Source organism: Fundulus heteroclitus, chromosome 18, assembly GCF_011125445.2.
Source record: "Fundulus heteroclitus isolate FHET01 chromosome 18, MU-UCD_Fhet_4.1, whole genome shotgun sequence".
In the NCBI taxonomy this organism is placed as follows: Eukaryota; Metazoa; Chordata; class Actinopteri; order Cyprinodontiformes; family Fundulidae; genus Fundulus; species Fundulus heteroclitus.
The window spans coordinates 20,547,592-20,554,309 of NC_046378.1; the positions used below are offsets into that span (position 1 = coordinate 20,547,592).

Here is a 6,718-nt window from a genome sequence, read left to right on the forward strand (position 1 = left end):
GTTTGCACATGTGCAGTTGGGGGAAATCGGCCCGTAGACGCTTGTAGCTCATCTCACGAGGGCCGACTTAATTTCAAACATGTTTGATTTTCATCCGACCGTCCGATTCCTGATCGGGAGGTGGTCGTGAGAGGCTATTCGCCCCTCGTTACCCCCTGTATACTACACGACGCAGGACGCACAATGAAGCTGGAACTCGGCCAGATGCAAAAAATTCTCATGACTGAAGAATCGGCCCAAAAAGGAGAAAAAAATCGTACCGTGTAAGCCCGACTTTACCCGTCACACTTTTCCTGACTGATGAGGACTTCTGGTTTTCTATTAAGTCTGATTTGCTAAATCCACTTTTGTCAAACTGCAATTTTTTTTCTATAGATGGTGACACATTAAACATGTTCCTTGATTTAAAAATAGTTTTCAATCAAATTGAAAATGAAGGAATTAAAAAGATTATCATCATTTATGCATCAGTTCATCCCACACATTTACCAATTTTTTTTTTTATAAACTCAGAACAAAGAAGGTTATCACAGGTTGATTATGCATTTACGGACTGAAAAGATGGTGGGAGTTTTAGTTTTGATGCATTTAACAAACATTTTGTAAAAAAAACAAAAAAAAACAGATTTTTCCAGATTTGACCACCAGTCCAGAAAAAAGTAGGTTTATTCTGATTACTGGCCGACCCCTTTACACCTCTACAACATTCTTAATTCTAATGCATTGTGATAATTTAAAGATAATCACAGCAACTGAACAATAGAAACATTGAAATACTTGTAAAGTCACCCAATAGTCGTGGTCACAACCAGCTTCTGGTGCTGTTTTAGCGGGATGAAGCTGAACTGTGTGGCCGTCACTGAGACCTGCTCAGGTCTTTAAAGCTTTCACTGTAGCTTTATCTCAGGCTGGTTTTACAGGTATTTTTTTTTTTTGGAAATATAAGGTTCTTAATCTAAGTTGTCTTGAAATTACTTTTTAAGTCAAATTGAACAGAAATAGACACATTTCAAATTATTCTTAGTCTTAAAACGTACCCACCCTCCCCTTGGTTAAAGACTATTGTTCTGTGAAAATCACGCTCGCATTTCGCCATGTGTTATCTGCAAGGGAGTGGCATGATTACCTCAAATTAAGATGATGAAAAGCAAGACTTTGGTCCGCAAGCTATATCTAGATTAAATGACCTGCGATGGCTCATTAGCAAATACCCCCCACCCCCCCCAGAGGGGGTGAAAAAGCTCTTTTTTGTCTCTGGACTTGACAGGGTCGCTACTAAAGTCATCGCTTGAGTAGCCTGTATAGTTTATATTGGAACATCTGTTTATAAAATGGAGCGAGATCTCAGTTGGAGGCAAATTTCAAATGTACATGTATGAATAAAGATATCTCATTTGGACAAGACAGAAGTTGACCTTTAACAAACACTTTACACGTTATGTAAATTTGAGCTCTATCAGATCAGAGCCTCGGGCCAAAAAAGTTTAAGAATTTAACAGCTTAATGGTGCCGTTATTGAATGTCGACGTGTTTCTCAAGTCCAATTGTTCTGAGTAAAGTCAAAGTCTATCTCTATGTAGCCTACTTGTGTCTGCCTGTCAGAGATCAGGGGTCACAGAGTAATATGTAACACATGTTAAAGACTCAATGTAACACGTGTCTTAGTGTGCGCGCGTGTGTGTGTGTGTGTGGTGGGGGTAAAGTGTACACGCTTCGTCTTGGAGGAGCAGAATTTATCGCTGCTTCTTGTTGATCTTCTTTTTTGGGTACTTAAGCAGCCCGGGGTGTTGGAGCGCATGACCAATCCAGGTCATGTTCTAATACATAAGCAAACAGATGCTGCCCAGCAGAACCTGCCACTGCTGGATAGTTACAGAACATAGTTAATGACTGACTGACTGACTGACTCCCAGTGCCGTTTGCGTCTCCCCCGCTTGCTCTGCAGCGAGCGAACGCAACAGCCTCATATCATTAGTCGGTGGGGATGACATGAATTAAATCTTCCAAATTGTCGGATTTCAGCTTTGTTTTGCAGATGATGGTATTCTGTCGCTGGTCCACCCTTTTATTTACTGGGACTTGAAATGAGTATCATTGTAGGACGTTGTAAACTGTGAGGTTAAACATGAAGGCGTTGGCTGGGAGCTGTCGCTAGGTGAAGTCTGGAAGGAGTGTCTCACACTAGAACCTTTTAAAACGGATAGCTTTAATATGTGTATTGCTCCTTTCTACGTTATTCCTTTCCTGACATCTTTGGATTCAACTTAAAACCTCAAAAGTGTGTGTGTGTGTGTGTGGGGGGGGGGGGGATATGTTGATCAAAAAAGTACTTTTTGAGCTGTGAAAGTTCTTAGAAATAAGCCTTTTTCCAAACGTGTCAGCTGTGGGGATTTCCCATGTACAAAGTGAATATGAAGACGATGAGAGAAAAACACTGCTCTTACTCTTTGTGTGTAAAACAAGTTTATTTTAACATGCAAGTCTACTGATAGATTTGTTACACGGGTGAATTTATTCCATCATCTGAACCTATTTTACAGTGATATTAAGACTAAATGTGGATGTTGAAGCCAGTTGTTTACATACTACACAGCACAACACCTGTTTTCTCAGTGACAATAAATCAGACTAAACCAATCTTGTATTAGGTCAGTTAAGATTTTCAACATTATTTCTACTAAATGTTAGAATAAGGGGAGAAATAATTTTATTTTCAGTTTTTAACATTCTTCAGATACAGACGTTCACATACATTTCTTTTGTATTCAGTGGATTTGCCTTGTAAGCTATATGACTTGAGTCAAAGGTTGAGCTTGCACACACATTGTCAGCTCTGCTCCCATATTTTCCTTAAAGTATTGACTTTGTTTTCCTTAAGCCATTTTGTAACTAAATTGGCAGTATGCGAAGTGCCATTGTCCATCAGGGAGACCTATTTGTGCCCCAACCTGCTGGCTTAGTTCTCGATGTTCCTTTGTTTACCATGTAACGTTCCTTCCTCTGGAGGTCACCTGGTTTGTGACGTGCACCAGTCCCTCCTGCAGCAAAACACCCACTCATGATGCTGCCACTGGTATACTTCACAGTTGGGAAGGTGTTCTCAGGCTTGCAAGCCTTTCCTTGTTCCTTCAAATGTAAAAATGTCCACTGTGGCCAAAGAATTCAGCTATAGTTTCACCAAAACACAGGACAGGTGTCCAAAATTTAAAGTCTTTGTTCCTGTGTTGGTTTTGTATTCATGGGTTATTCTTGTCCGAGTGGCCTTAATGAAAATCCCTTAGCAGCTTCAGTCAGCATCTTCACTCAGTCTTTTTGTTTTTTTTCTGTTGTTGATGCACACATTTTGAACAAAACGTATGGAAGAAATAGAGTCTCTTTAGAATAAGACTTTTTAAGATTTTTTAAAATTGATAACACTGAATTTTTATTCTGTGTAGCTATGTATGTGATTTTTGTTAATATGCAAAAAAATAAGCTGCAGAAATTCCTGTGCAAGTGTGTTGACTTTCTGGTGACTCAAGCCAAAACGATTAACACTAGATCAGCACACTTGCATGCAAATATTTGCAGGGGAATTTCTGCAGGTGAATTTCTGTAGCTGCATTTTTTTTGCAGGTGAATTTTTGCAGGCAGATTCAAAGTAAAAAAAGAATCACATAATTTCACAGGATAGAAATTCCATGTTACAAATAAATGTCCAATTATTCTGGCATTCAGAAAATTAAAAAATTAAATGATCCAAACTGACCTTAAACGGGAAAAGCTTATTCTGATTAAAGTCTAACAGCGTGAGGAAAAAAAATAAGGTATGTGTCTTTTTATTTAAAATGTAAGCTGTAGTTGGTAAACATGTTCGTTTTGCCATCACTTCAAGGGGAACAATGAATCATTTAGGAGCCATTAGGTAATTGGTTGTGTAGTAAATATGTGGAACCCTTAAACAATGTTAGGTTTTGAAGAAATCTAATTAATTTTCATTATTTCATCTTGGCATCTTTTTATAATAGTTGTGCATACTGTTAGAAAGTTTCTATTACAAAATGATTTTCCTTAGTTACAAACTTTTCTGGTATGTAATGCGAGGCGTAGGACATTTATTTAATTCGCCCTTGTCGCTGCAGTGGCTTCTGTTTGTCATAAAAGCTTTCACACAAAAACTCAAACCATGTTATATAAATGATCGGGTCCTGCTCTTTCATTTAGGGAATGTAAATAAATGTTCATTATCATCTCAAAACCGTGTGACACTGCTCCAGCTTTGTGCCGGGTTATTTTAGTGCGTATCATTATTATTGTGTGTTTGTCTACCAGGGCCCCCTCCATCCAATCAGCTCGGCTCAATTAGTTTGTCCCCTTCCCGTCTCATAAACTGGGGCTGACCCAGTGGCCCCGAGGAAAGCCTATCTAATGAAGTCACACAAAGGACACAAATTAACTGTGGACCCCTCTCTTGTTTTTCATGTGTTAATGGCCCCTTCTATGACCCCAGTCGGCCATTATTTTCTGTCTTTCGTTCTCATCATGCTGTCCTCGGGTCCTCCTGGGTGTTCCACTCTCCACTTTCCTGTTTGGCTCCTAATAGTCTTCCTGCAAGTATAAAGGTTTCCAAATGACAGAAGAGCTTTGTCTCTCTCCATCTGCAATGTGAGGCCTAAACTAAATGGATTTATTTATTTTTTTTATAGCTCCTTGAGTTAATTCGAGATATTATTGAATGCATTGTGACCTAGAGTCCACATAATTTTCACAACACTCAATACCCAATGCTGAACCCATTAGAGGAAGTACCCTTATAAAAAGTACATCTTTTGTTGAAGTTATTACTATGCAAACATACACACTGTACAAGCTTATAAAGCACTTATTTAACCACAAGATGTACTTGTGCTTGTGACAGCATAATTCGGGGAAGTCAAAAATGTATGTTAATGTGGTCAAAAAATAGCTAAACTCTTGTTTCCCCTTTTTTGCATTAGAATTATTTCCTTTAGTGCCGACCAAAATATTTGCAACCTCCCAAAGTTTCTTCATTGATTTTGTTGCCTTTCCTCTTAATATAGGTTATTTAGGGAAAATGCATTTTGTTTTTAACACGTAAACAAACTTTTCAAATGTTTTTTTTTCAGAAATGTTTGCACTTCTGCTTTTTGTCATCTGCGTTTACTGCCAACAACAGTTATGTGTGAATGTGTCTTCACATTGAGGTAATCTAATGGGTGGTGTCTTTAATAAACCACAATTAGAAAACTGGCATTTGACTTCGCCATTAAATACATCTCTGACACAGCAAAATTACAAATTTGAATAAAATGATTTATACTCAGTGTAAAAGTGTTATATTTAGAACATGGATTAAATGGGTACACAAGAAACTAGTTATTGAAATTAATCATGGCAGAGCCAGCAGATGATTGCAAGATATCTAAAATCAAATGAAAATGACCCAGACTTCCTATGCAGCATGAAATATGAATAAAGTCCAACCCAGGTCTGTAGTGGAACCTAGAAACATTTGTAAAACCAGGCTTCACATCCATCCATCCATCCAGTTGTCCACGCTTAAATCGTCCAACCATCCATCTTTCTTTTTTCAACATTAATTTAGCAATCCATCCCTCCAATTGTATGTTTCTATTTATCCAACTGCTGGTGTCAGTCGTCCATCCTGCCATCATTCATTTTCATATCAGTAATCCATTCCTTGTTTTTTCTTCTCCACTATTTATATAGTCTATCTTTCTATTCATTCATTCTTTCTCTGCATCTATTTATCCATCATAAATCCATCCATCTATCCACCCAATATCTAACCATCTGTAAGTGCTTCTATCCGTCCATCTTTTCCTCCTTTCGTTCCTCCTTTTACCCATCATCCAACCGTGCATCTGTTTGTTCGTCTGTCCATTCATCCTTCCATAAATCCGTCCCTCTGTACATTAATTAATTAATTAATTTCCTCACATCTAAATATTCCACAGTCAACTGTCAACAAACGATTTTGAACCACAGCAACTCGGCCACGAAGTGGTAGGGCACGTAAACTAACGGAGCGGGGGGAGTCAAGGTGCAGCCATATAGCGCATGTGTCTGAAGAATCATAAAACTTTGACCTGAATCTACCCTGGCAGTGAAGAAACTGTGTACGTTCCACATTAATTGCTCTGCCTGGCTCACACTTTCTATCGCCGGCGGAGCTCCGACAATCAACCAGTTGTTTTGTTACTGAGGACAAAATATGTTTGCTAAACAACCCACCTATTTTTCATGTTTCCCAAATCCATGAATTGGTCAGCGCAACAGATGGAAAAGTGATCTCAAACAAAGAGCGTGGGATTTCTAGTGTGAATGTCTGGCTCGCCGCGTCTGATTCATCCCACCATCTCAATCTGATTCTCCGCTCGGCGCTTTAATTCTATTCATCTCCTGAGTGTTTCTGTTTCTAAATCGGTCCTCCTCCGCCTACACAACCCGGCACCATGTCAGGACTGAAAGGTTTTAAGTACCATTCAGATACACTCGGCAACACCAACCGTCCACCTCCGTTCTCTTACAGGGAAGCCATATTTAGAGCCTGTTGCCATTCATGTATTTTTGTTTGTTTGGGCCACACATCGAGTCCTTGTGTTGATTAACTCTCTCTGTCAGGGGTCTATTTATGTAAGTTCTCAGGGGGGGAAAAAAAATTGCTTCTGACAATTTGTTTCTTTGTGCATTCACT

At 39.0% G+C, this 6,718-nt stretch overlaps 1 protein-coding gene across 1 annotated transcript in view; it reads left to right on the forward strand.

Moving 5' to 3' along the window:
• Positions 1 to 6,718, forward strand: part of sik2b (salt-inducible kinase 2b) — a gene marked incomplete in the record, with an annotated part of 46,231 nt that overhangs the window by 9,087 nt on the left and 30,426 nt on the right.